Here is a 14,145-nt window from a genome sequence, read left to right as displayed (position 1 = left end):
CTTCGTAATCCCATAGGCTTGCGCTATGGCTGGACGGACCGCGAACATTGCCTCCGTGGTGGTCCTCTCCTGGCAAGCTCTATGCTTGGCAATGATACCACATGTTCCCGCACTCCTCACCACCACCTGTGTGTGGGTGGTGAGGGATAGATGTATGCCCCTCAGTAGATAGGTCTACAAGGCTCGGACTTCCGCAAAGAACCCTCCCCTCTCTCCACGACCTAGCATACTTAGCGACCCTGGCTACCGCTATCGTCCAAATGCATGGCCGCAGGGCCGTATAAGATGCATAGAGAAAGGGAGTCGAAAGACTCCAATGATAACGTAGGGTTGTTGGGCACCCAACTGACCAACTGGCGCCCTGATACCGATAAATAAGGACCGGCGAAGGTAATGGTGAAGCCCGTAGAGTAAGTGGCCCTTCACACTGACGGGAATAACGTTACAAATTATAGAATGTCGTTCATGTACAAAACATTATAATCAACCGTGGTCACGAAGGCATATTGATGGTCCTACACCAGCTGTAAAAGATTGTCGTAAATGTCAAATTTTAAAACAAAAGGAAAAAGAGGTAGAGGACTATTTAACAGTGTTATTAATGGTCTTCCATTTGAATTACATATACTTGGGTATCAATTTTGTGGATCAGGTACACATTTAAACAAACGATTGACAAGAGGAGACAGTGGTGTTAATCAACTTGATGCTGCTTGTAAAGAGCATGACATTGCATATTCAAAAAACAGTGATCTGAAAGAGCGACACGAAGCTGATTGAATTCTTGCTGAAAGTGCAAAAAACGTATAACTGTTAAAGACGCTGAATTTTCAGAACGTGTAGCTGCTTTAGCTATCAATGAAGCAATGAAAACAAAAAGAAAATTTGGTATGGGTGTTGTAAAGAGAAAGAGAAAGAAGAGAATTATTCCAAGCGCAAAACGAGGAGGATTTTTACCATTTTTAGCACCTATTTTAGCAGGCCTTACAGCCGTTGGATCATTACCTAGTGGTGCAGCAAGTATTAGTAAAGCAGTGAATGATGCTAATGCAGCACGAAAACGATTGGAAGAATTAAAGCGTCATAATAAATCAATTGAAGGACAAGGACTTTATTTGGCTACTTATAAGAGAGGTCGTGGATTGAGAAAACAAATAAAAAAACAGAGGAAAAAGAAAAAAAAAGAAATGACGTAACAACCAATATATATATGGAGAAAATGTTAAAAAATGTACCAGGATTTCGAGGTGTTTATATGCGTACAAATCTACATAAAAAAATTCATAAGAAAGAATGTGCAATTGTAAATTTGGATAATAAAGAAGGATCTAGTACTCATTGAGTTGCATATATAAAAAATGGAGATAATATTAAATATTTTGATTCGTTTGGAAATTTAAAACAACCGAAAAAATTAATAGATTATTTTGTTGAAAATACAAAAATCGTATATAATTATAAACAATATCAGCATTATTCTGAAAAAAATTGTGATCATCTTTGTATTAAATTTCTTCGTGAAAATATACAGAACTATCATATATTTCTTCAGTCTCTTTAAAATGTCCATAACGTTAACATTAAACGATACAAACTCACAACTAGAATCTTATTATTTTCCATCTATTGAATTGGAAAATTATGAAGATTATGAACTTGGTTTAATTAGTTTTGAAGCTTTTAATTCTATACCAAATATTAACGCAACTAACGATAAATTTTATTTCGATAATTTAAATATAGATATTCCTCATGGTTCTTACGAAATAGAAGCCTTGAATGATTTTTTACGTGAATCACTGTAAGCAAATGATGTAAATCCAGACAATATTGAGAATTACCCAATTATAATACGTAGTAATAATACAACTTTAAAAAGTGAAATCTTCTGCATTTATGATGTACATTTTGAAAAATCCAACAGTATCGGATCTTTACTTGGATTTACTAAACGTACTATTTTGGCAAACAAATATGGCATAAATCAGACTTTCCTACTAACGTTAATAAAGTGAACATTTTGCGAATAAGCTATAGTATTACAACAGGAGCCTATAGCAACGGATGATTAGTGCACACAATTCATGAATTTGCACCAATTGTATCACCTGGATATAAAATTGTTGAGGTACCACCAAATGTAATATATCTCCCGGTAACTCAAAAAATTATAAATCATTTAATTATACGTATTTTGGATCAAAATGATAATTTAGTTAATTTTCGTGGTGAAGAAATTACTGTTCGATTACATATTAAAAAGAAGCATAAGTAAAATGCTTATTGTGACGACAACTTTTCGAGGGCGGACTTTTCCGACTTTTACTCGTGAGGGGAACACGAGTTCGAACGTGAGGTGCACAAGGCACACGAAATTTAAACAAAGAAATGGACGCCAATTTAATTTTAACAATAATTTATTTTAATCAATATTTATATAGGTGAGAACCTCTTACTTGGGCGCCAGGCATCCCATTTCATTCCGCGGCTTGACCGGCTGAGACCGTCCCAGGTCGTGCTAGAATTGGCTTTACCGAATCCGTACAAAAATCTAATAATTCTATTTACCAGGTCCTAATCCGATGCTTTTAGGAACCTGAATTACGATTACCTAAATAAAAATGCTTTTAGGAACATCTAACAAAAAACCAACAGAATCCACTCTGCTTTTGGCTCCTTTTTAGGTGAACCTATGACCTGGAAATAATAGGACAAAACACAAGAAAAACTCGAAAAAGGGCACTGGTCCTGGATAACCTGAAAACCCGAAAAATATCGACCGAAACACACGACAATAATCCCGAAATATTAGGAGTCGCTTCCTTAGGTGGCTGCCGCCTTCAACATGGCCGCCCGCCTAAGAATCGGCATTCGAACCATAATTAGAAAGACTAAATAACGACGAAACCGATCGCCGGCTCTCTCACGACAGGAGGACGGTTTCTTCCTGCCACTTATCCCCGCTGCTGCCCCGAGAACCCCACGGCAACGAAGAGAAAGGTGGTGTTCGAAAATTACTGGTCAGTTACTGGCGAAAAATTTGCAGTTGGCAGTAAATAAAATCACCAGCAGTACGAGGTTTGTAAGACTGAGAATTGCTGGTGCTGGCTAATATACGTTTTCGATAGTTTCAGCAGTGGATATCGGTAATTTGGGCTTAAAGCTTTTTATTAACAATTAGTCTGAGTGAGATTCACTTTTCAATAACACGGACAATTTTTTAGCGATTGATATATTGTTTTAATATTTTATGCGAGTGTTAGAACTTGTCAAAGACTATTATAAATTTTATTTAAAATATAATGAATTCCTTTGATCATTTATTTTTATTCTTCGAATTATCTTCGAGCAGTTCAAGTGATGAAGATGTTGAAAGATATTTTATTTACTTAAATGAAGAAAGAAAAGATGTGCCAAAAGTAAGAAATTATTTTGATAATGTCATATTAGCTTATGACAATCAGCTATTTCAACAACATTACAGGTTGTAGCAATACGGTGATTATTATTTAAAAGTATGTTATGAAGTACCAATGTCTATTCAAATTATTGTAGATTGAGTCGTAGCTCATTTGATTTATTACTTCAATTTGTTGGACCACTAATAAGCAAGGAAATTATGCGAGGAAGAGAAACAATTGACCCAGTTTTACAGGTGTTAATTGGTATTTACATTTTGGCAACACCAGACAGTTTTCGCTCAGTCAGTGAAAAATTTGGAATGGCCCGCTCAACTGCCTGGAAGTGTCTTAACAGATTTGTGAAAGCAGTTTACAGTCTACGCAATTGGTTTATTAGGTGGCCAACAGAATTAGAAGCTAGGAAAATATTTGAAAATATATATAGAAAACATAAATTCCCCAAAGTCTTAGGGGCTATTGATGGAACACACATCTACATTACGAAACCTGGACAGCATTCAGAAGACTACCTTAACAGAAAACAAAGACATTCGATACAGTTGCAAGTATGCCATACAATCATTACTTATATATATTTTAAATTATTTATTTAAACTTAGAAGTTAATAATATTTGTTTAGGTAATATGCAAAGACGATTTGACTTTCATACACGCTTTCGCTGGAATGCCTGGCAGTGTACACGACATGAGAGTATTTAAATATTCAGGAGTACAACAACTTTGCTTGGACGACAATTTTCCTGATGATAGCCATCTATTAGGAGACGCAGCATATACTAATCAAAAGCATATCATGGTGCCATTCATTAATAATGGACATTTAACTAGAGAGCAAGAAATATATAATACACACCTATCATCTGCTCGACTAATGGTTGAGAGGTCTATCGGGCTTTTAAAACAACGATGGAGATACTTGATAGAAAAGCTTCCAATGACTAGAACAGATTTAGTACCATTTTATATAATCAGCTGCTGTATTTTACATAATTTTTGCTTGATGGACACTGATGTGTCTACGATACAGCATGTTATACCTAGTCAATTGCACAGAATGGAGCCAATGGCTGTTCCAATTGAATTAAAAAGGCAAGGAGAAGAAAAACGATATGAAATTCTACAAACAATTACTAATACTTTATAAGGATTGTCTTTAATGAAATATTACTTTGAGTCTTATAAATGTTACATAAAATACTGTTTGATTGTACAACAACTTCTTATAATTAATAAAACAAACAAAATAATATTTTTCGGTACATTATATAAAATAATTTACTTATCCTTAAATGTGCACCGTTTTAATAAAAGAACATTCTTAAATCGTAACATTCAGTGATCTTATAATTTTAAATAATTAAATAACAATAAAATAAAGAACAATAAAATGCAAGTAACACTATTCTATCTAATAATAATTAAATTCAAATTCTTACATTCTTTTCTCTTTCATAATGTCTTTTAACTCTGATAACAGTTTTAGCTTTTCTTTTTTATACTTTGTATTTTCTTCTCTCTTTATCTTTGTTTCTTGTAATAATAGTTTTAAAAAATTGTTTCTTTCTTCCGTAATTGAAATTCTTTTGCGTTCTATAAAACAAATATTTAATAATTAAAAATTATTGAATTTAAACAAAGTGAAAAAGGAAATTAAATACTTACTAATTTGGAAATTTTGTGTATTATTTAAGTTACTAAAAGAGTTTAAGTCTTCCACTATATTTGATCCTGCTATAGAAAGTGGTTTCACCCATTTCTTATTCTTAAACAAATCATTTAAGACCTGTAGATACAAGATGATTCATGTAAATATATTATAATTTTAGTTAGATTTAAATGCATTGTATTAAGTTACGTTGCAAAAAATATGGAAAATGTAACAAGTATATAATTATTAAATAAAACCAAGTTACCTCCAAGTATTGCCAATCTTTTCTTTCGTTCCCACTTTGAGCATTGTGGTCGATTACTTGACGATACCTTCTCTTCAACGAATCCAATTTAACTGAGCAATTGTGAGAAGAAAAATTATAGTTTTTTGCTTTCATCAGTTTAGAAATTGTAGCCCATAATGTTTTATGTTGATGCTTTTCTAATAAGTAATAATTCTCTTTATATAAAGATATTAATAATAAAGTTGCTGCATGAGTCCACTGTAATTTTTTACTCAAAGAACCTATATGTAACATACAATCATTTATTTTATACGTAGTTATATAGACATATTCATTTAAATAAGCAGTTTCATATTGATATAATTTACCACCAATTTTTATTTCCTTAGGGTCATCTGGGTCTTCATTTGGTTCATCAAAATTTGGTAAATGACTTTCTGCATCAGCATAATATACTTCGGTATAATTTTCCTTACTTACAAAAGATACATTATTATTATCGCTAAATGAATCAGCATGCATTATATTATTCATATTATTCAAAATGAATCTCACTCAGACTAATTGTTAATAAAAAGCTTTAAGCCCAAATTACCGATATCCACTGCTGAAACTATCGAAAACGTATATTAGCCAGCACCAGCAATTCTCAGTCTTACCAACCTCGTACTGCTGGTGATTTTATTTACTGCCAACTGCATATATTTCGCCAGTAACTGAGCAGTAATTTTCGAACACCACCAAAAGCGTGTACTTCCCCGATGTGGGGTTTCTACGTTACCTGCTTTACTATCTACGAATTCAGGCAGCCTCTCCGTCCTCCACCAGCATTCCTAGGTTCCTCGCCTTCTGCCGACGCAGGCACATGCACTCACGATAAACGCCCGAGGGAAAACCACTAACTGGGAGTAAGGGAATAAAACCTATAAACCGGCGACAGGTAGCTGGTACCTACACGAAAAGTCGCGAAGCGAAGGAGATCCGTCCTCGGCAAAGCTACCCAAGGGATAGAGTGAGTCCTCGCGGCGACAATTGGCACGCGCCGGGATCGATCAGCGCTCCTAGCGGATTATTGCGTAATCGATCCTAGATCCCAGCACGTGCTGCCGCGGGCGACTCACTAACGGAATTAGGCCAGTGGGCCGCGCGACGGTAACCCTAATTACCGACCGCGCCCACCTAGCTTTACCGCAAACAACAAAATTCTGTCACGGGGAAATATTCCGTCACATTATATATAATCAAAAACAACATCTTTCAACTCTCATTCCTGGAGCAACTCGGGAATCGGAAGTACATCTTGGTAGAAGAGGTTTAAATCTGTCAAATATTAAATTTCTACAATCATTAGGTTACATTGTGAAAAATGATCGACATACTAGATATTCAAGAATCACCCGTGTTGGACAATAGAATAACAAAAACTGAAATTCATGGATATAATCTTTATGCCAATACAAATTTGACAAACAATGATGAAATTAGAATTCCAATCCAACATCAAGATCTATATATATTACCAAGTCAAAGTTTTCTCTACATAGAAGGAAAAGTAACAAGAAGTGACGAAGGTAAAGATGAAGTATTTCTTGATAATAATTGTATGGCATTTCTCTTCGATGAGATTAGATATGAATTGAATGGTGCTGAAATAGATCAATGTAGAAATGTTGGGATTACAACATCTATTAAAAATTATCTATCAGTTGGTAGTATTAATAAAAATTATATAGAAAATGCAGGTTGGTGTCATGATGCTTTAAAATATACAACGAGTGATAAAAAATTATTTTTTAATTTTTGTGTAACATTACGAATCATATTGGGATTTTGCGAAGATTACAATCATATTGTAATAAATGCCCGACAAGAATTAATACTAATTCGATCTCGAAACGATTTGAATTCTCTCTTTCATGGATTTGATAAACCCAAAGTTAACGCATCGATTGAATTAACTAAAATTCAATGGAAAATACCGCATATTACATTAGAGGAAATGAATAAATTAGCAATTCTACGTTTTGTTGAAAATGGAAATGTTGTTACTATGAACTATCGAACTTGGGATTTATATGAATATCCTCTTTTACAATCATCAACCAATCATACTTGGCTGTGAAAGCATCTACTCAACTGGAAAAATCACGTTTTATAATATTAGCATTACAAACAAATCGAAAAGATCAAATATCAAATCAATCTCATATTTTTTATCATGGTAATATATCAAACGTTCGTCTCTATCTTAACTCTCAATCATATCCTTACGACAACTTAAACATAGATTTTGATAATAATAACTTTAGTTTGTTATATTTAATGTATTCAAAATTTAAATCTGTTTATTACGGATTACAAGAGGATAATTTATTTACTCTTAATTAATTTAAGAATATAGCGCATTTATTTGTCATTGATTGTTCACGTCAAGTTGAATCCATTAAAAATGGTACTGTTGACATTAGAATATATTTTGAATGTAAAAAATATATACCTTTGAATACTAGCGCTTATTGTTTAATTTTACACAATCGTATAGTTGAATACAGTCCACTAACTAATATTGTTAGAAAAATTACATAATAAATTATAATTTTACACAATAATATTAATGACAAAAATAAAAAAATTATTAACAATAAGATTAAGGATAGGGGAAACATCTTCGAGGAATGTGTGTTGTCTTGTATCTGAGAGAGATTTTAAATAAAAAATTATAAAAATAATAATTGTAAAAAAATGTAATTTTTGAATATATTTTGTATATTATCAAAAAAATGAATAAATAAATTAAGATTTTTTTTTAATTATAAAATAATAGTTTTATTACAAATTACACCATAGTTTATAACGTATACTATTTTATAATACTACAATATTTTATATAAAACATTTATACAATTGAACAAACTTACCTGTAAGTGAAGTTCGATGCTAATTGTATGAGGGCCTCCTCCGAAAAGATCAATCCGTAGTCCCCCCCGCTTTATGCCCCTGTTGCCACATTTTTAAAGACAAAAGCCGCTCGCGGCAGCACAGCGCCTGCGGCTCATTATTTTAAAGTGCCGTAATAATTTGGGATCATTAATTTAACAATGATAGCGGGAACAAACCCTGGTTTTGGGTGGGTTTTGATCTTTTCGGAGGAGGCCCTCATACAATTAGGATCGAACTTCACTTACAGGTAAGTTCGTTCAATTGTATAATTGTATTTCGGGCCTCCTCCTCAAGATCAATCCGTAGATGTTTAAAGTGAATATTGCGGCTAAAAGCTTATCATTTACAAATAAATAAATTATTTATTAAGTATGATAAGAACATAAGGAAAAGAAACAAACGAGCTTACAATTTTCATAAATTTAAAATAGATAACGCAAATTCTTGCCTATCTAACGCAATTTCTCGATTGTAAAAACGAGCAAAGGTCTCAGAATTTTTACTCCAACCTGCTGTCTTTCTAATGAGCTCGACATCCACTCCAACCCTTTTTGCTGCAGAAGTTGAAGCGTGTCGTGTGCTATGAGCTGAGAATACATCTGTATTTATTCCAGCCTCAGAAAATACTTCTTTGACCCAACGACTTAAAGTTTGAGCTGTTATAGCCTTATATGGTTTTTTCGTTGATATAAATAATCGTTCCACTGAACCTCGTAATTTTTTTGTTACATTGAGATAACTGATTAAAGTAAACGCTACACAAATTTTTTCATTAGGATAGAACGGAAGGGCCAATAAGTGTTGAGATACATTTCTCTTTGACGTTTTTATATGGTCTGGGATGCGTATTTGTAACTGTGAATCTGTTTTTTTGATGTTATTAATATTTTTTAATGACAATGTCTGCATACGGTGACCCGTAGTTAAAGCTAAAAGTAAGATTAATTTTGTAGACAAGTCTTTCAATCCTAACTGTTCATTAGCAGCTTTATCATTATAAAAATCCAAAATTATTTTAGGATCCCAGGTTTGGTCATACTTTGGTCTTGCAGGTCTAAGATTATAAATACCTTTAAAGAAACGTCTAACAGAAGAGTCCTCAGCAAAATCAATGCATGAAATTAAGGAGATTGCGGATCGTAAACAATTGATAGTACTACTTGATAGCCCCTTTTCAAATTGGTCAGTAAGAAACAATAGAATTTCCTTGGTCGAAGGGCTATACATATCGATATTCTTCTCATTACAAAATATCCACCACTTCTTAATTGCTACGTCATAGCTCTTCAACGATGATTTGCTGAGCGATGAAACAGTTATTTACAGCGCTTGTAGAGGAACTCCTTGTTTAATCAATGCATGTTTGATAATTTCCCTGCCACCAAGGAAAGTTTTGCCCAAAGCGGGAGTGGTTTTCTATCAAGGGAAGTTAAAAGATTTTTGTTAGGTTCAAATTTTATAACATTAGATGAAAGCATTGATTGAAAAATAGGAAACCAGGGCTGTGCCGGCCAGTCTGGTACTACAACTATTCCCTCCGCTTTATCGTTTCTAATTTTTTTTTAAACTTTTTAAATTAGGCTAAAAGGAGGAAATGCGTAAAAGAATACATCATTCCACGGAATTGTAAACGCGTCTATCGCTTCAGGCTCGGAATCTCGTTTCCAAGATACAAAGCGCTTACATTTTTTGTTACTGCGACTCGCAAATAGATCCATTTCTGGTTGACCAAATACCTGTGCTATTTTTTCGAAAGCGAAATTTGAAAGTTCATATTCGGTTTCTAATTGTAGCTAGCGAGACTCCCGATCAGCTTCATAATTATCCTCAGATTTTATATATGACGCGAATATCCAAATCCTGCGCGCTTCTCACCATTGCCAAGTTTCTCGAGTTATTTCATTTAAATTTTTATATTGAATACCGCCCATACGATTTATATATGAAATCGCTGTAGTATTATCGATTTTCAGTAAAATAGATACGTCAGATGGATTATTTGTAAAACATTTGAGACCAAAATATGCAGCTTTTAGCTCGAGGTAGTTTATGGAAAATGTTTGAAAGTTGATTGGGCGATATCCGCAAGGAGGTCTAGGAAGAAAGGCTCTAGGGTAACAAAAACAACGCCCAGGAAATCTGGTAAAAATCAGTTTATTTGATTGCAAAAAAAATACAAAAGAATGAAAAGTGCTCCAAAGGAGGCTGAGCCGCAAATTGATAATCCACCCAAAGTTACAACCACGAAATCCCAACCCTGTGATCCCCAGGTCCCCGGACAGGATTCCCCGTACCTGAGACTCCCAGGCAACGAAGATAGAGAGAAAGGAAAAAGATTTCTTGGAGCCCAAGAAATCGACGATGGAGCAGAAATGTGTACTAAGAGACTTAGTGGCGTCGCAGGGAGGGAGAAATGGCTAAGCTGCTGAGAAGAATGACAGAAAAGACAGAGTCTAGACCGTTTAAATTGAGCCGCGCTTATCACGGAACTCTTGGGTATTGATATGTACAATGACCGGCAGAAATGGCGTCCCTTGATGCGTTTAGGAACCGCATTTTAGGATCCATCACTGTATACTCTATTCTGCTAGGCGGAGATAGGGGAATGGAACGCGATAACTATAGTAGTTAGTTTATCTCGCTCTAAATGCGTGAGTGCGAGAGAGAGAGCTTTATACGGCATAGCAGGGCAAGCCAGGCGTCCCGAGGCTTATTTCTATCTGTGCCATTGCCTATGGCTATCTCTCTCGCTCGGTAAGAATCATTCGTCCGTCCTTGTTTAGGTCAGTTCTACGCCAATGGATACTCTCTAAAGAAGATTTTCTCAGGCGACACCATTGAAGACTGCGATTACAGCGGGGATTTTAAAATACTGTGCACCTGTCACTGTCAAACGTCAGTATGAAAGATTATTGTCGCTTACAGCGTTTAGTGCAATTAACATTATAAGTCTGGATTATTATGTAATATTCTGTAATGCACATATATATATACATATGTTAATTTACTTTTAATTTTTTAAACCAATAAGTTATTGGCATTATAGAAGAAACTCATTTAAATATAAGAATATACTGGTTTCCACTTATGTAACTTTTCTTGTAAATATAACATAATTTTCATTAATAAAATTCACTCGTTTATTAATCAGACTAAGAAGAGTTATTTCTTTTAAATTTTAACATGTATAGAATAATATCCTAAACGCGCACACTTAACTAATTATTATTAGAGAAATATTTTTATAATCGTTACACATTGATAATAATATATCTCAATATCCTTCAGTTTAAAATATCATTTACATTGAAGAAATCTTGATCAATGGTCATGAAGAGTTCGTGGTTCAGTGGCTAGGTCGCTTGCCTCGAAGATTAGTTAGAGCGCTTTTGTCGGTGGTTCGAATCCCGCGGGAGATATTTTTTTTTTTCGTTTTAAAAGCATTACTATCTTTTTTTTTGTTAATTATTTGGAAGCATTGCTACTGCTTCCAAACATATTTTGAAAAGTTTATTTTGCCCTGAAAAGGGCAGTTAGTCAGACACGGCTAGAGCTTCCTAATTTTTGTCAAAATTGTATGTCCTACGTAACGTCAGTTCGTCTAGTAGTCAGTCCAATATCCGCGCCGGTCAATAACTTGATTGAGTCGATTTGGAATCGATTCAATTAAGTTTTCAAGAAACTATGGTTCATGCCGTAGGCCTTCCCATACAGCTCTTGCATTCTCAAGCACTGCTGCTTTCGTCCTCTCCCTTGGCGCGACCCATTTTTTGGTCATTCTCGCCCAAACGTTTTCTATAATATTTAAATCCGGACTCTTGGCCGGCCACTGGACAAGTTGGATTTCCGGATGATCCCCTAACCAATCACGAGTGGCGTGTGAAGTGTGAACTGCAGAATTATCCTGCACTACACGGATTATTGGCATATCTTCGGCAGAATACACAGCACGAACACTTGGAAGAAGCACCTCTTCAAGGATCGTAATGTAGTCTGCAGAAGACATCTTAGGAGGAACCTCAACCAATTCACCTATCATGCCTCCTGACACCCACCCCCAAACGCCACACATGATTCGTCCAGAGCGATCACTCTGAACGACGTATTCGGGGTTCATCCGAGAATCGCTGGGCCTCTAGACGTGAAGAAAACGTCGGTCAACGGATGATACAAAAACCTTTTCATCGGTCCAGATCACCGTTTCCCACGTTTCACGACTGGTCGCTAAATTTTCTAATGCAAACGCGACTCTTTGTTCTCGGTGCTGAGGATTAAGAGTAATCTTGCGGGCTGGACGATAGCAATTAATGCCGGCCGCGTTAAGTCGCCGCCTACCCGATCGTTCGGATAAAGGAAATCCCGTCTCAACAATTCCGTCAACTACGTTCCCGAAGGGGTCTCGCGAAATGTAGTCCACTAGGAGTTGGTTCTCTACCGGTTGTGAACCAGCAGGTCTATGATTATTTGCACGGTGATCACGCAATGCGTTACCACCGCCGCGCTGAAAAGCGGTAATCCACCGGCGAACGGTTTTCACCGAAACACCTGTAAGCGCTGCAATTTCTAAATTAGATTTTCCAGCCTCCCAAAGGCCTACAATTCGCCCCCAAAACCAAACTTCGATATTCGGTGCCATTATACGCGAAAACTAATAGCGATGCGCGAGCTCTAACCACCTAGACTGCAATGAAACAGTTTATCAAAAAGAAACAAGCTATTCAGTGGTTTGTTTACATGCACTTCCGATCAAAACAAATGCCGAAGAAGCGAGCTCCTGCTCATATGGATTAGATTACAAAAAAAGCATAAATATAACATTGTATATTTTAAGGTTTGCAAAAATATGTTTGGAGGCAGTAGCAATGCTTCCAAATAATTAACAAAAAGAAAAGATAATAATGCTTTTAAAACGAAAAAAAAAATATCTCCCGCGGGACTCGAACCACCGACAAAAGCGCTCTAACTAATCTTCGAGGCAAGCGACCAAGCCATTGAGCCACGAACTCTTCATGACCATTGATCAAGATTTCTTCAATGTAAATGATATTTTAAACTGAAGGATATTGAGATATATTATTATCAATGTGTAACGATTATAAAAATATTTCTCTAATAATAATTAGTTAAGTGTGCGCGTTTAGGATATTATTCTATACATGTTAAAATTTAAAAGAAATAACTCTTCTTAGTCTGATTAATAAACGAGTGAATTTTATTAATTCAAATTATGTTATATTTACAAGAAAAGTTACATAAGTGGAAACCAGTATATTCTTATATTTAAATGAGTTTCTTCTATAATGCCAATAACTTATTGGTTTAAAAAATTAAAAGTAAATTAACATATGTATTGTAACCGGACAAAACTACGGTTTCGATCGGTTACATAGATTTTGATTTCCGCGCCGCCAGTAGTGCGGTGGCCCAAGTGGGCGTGGGCCCGGACCTGAATCGATCAACGGATCGATGCGAAAAACTAGTAGCGCCGGCCCTGGGCGCGCCTGCGCCCTGCTTCTTTTTAGGACTCGAGCGAGGTGGACCCCGTTGCCTCGTGGCACTTTGTCGATACCCCTAAACACGGTCAGACCGTAACCATATACGTGGAAAGAAATAAAGAAAGGACAGGATAAATTAAAAGGTCCAGGCAAGAGATAGAACGAGGAGATAGAAAAGGAAAAAGGTTAAATAGAGATACCAGGGTAAAATAAAGGAAAAAGGAGAAAAGCCAAGGTAAGTGGTAACACGTATGATTAACCTAACCTATAGGTGTCAAAAAAGTACTCCTTTGGCTTATTTGCTGTCCGTAATTTTTATGAAAGCCTCTTCTCTTGGCGGGGCATAGTAAGGACTGTTGCTGATGGCAGAGAAATTTTATTGGGGGGGGGGG

This window comes from Prorops nasuta, unplaced genomic scaffold (assembly GCF_024137725.1).
Source record: "Prorops nasuta isolate Cenicafe-Biocafe unplaced genomic scaffold, Cenicafe_Pnas_1.2 PNAS00002, whole genome shotgun sequence".
In the NCBI taxonomy this organism is placed as follows: Eukaryota; Metazoa; Arthropoda; class Insecta; order Hymenoptera; family Bethylidae; genus Prorops; species Prorops nasuta.
This window is presented reverse-complemented; position numbering follows the sequence as displayed.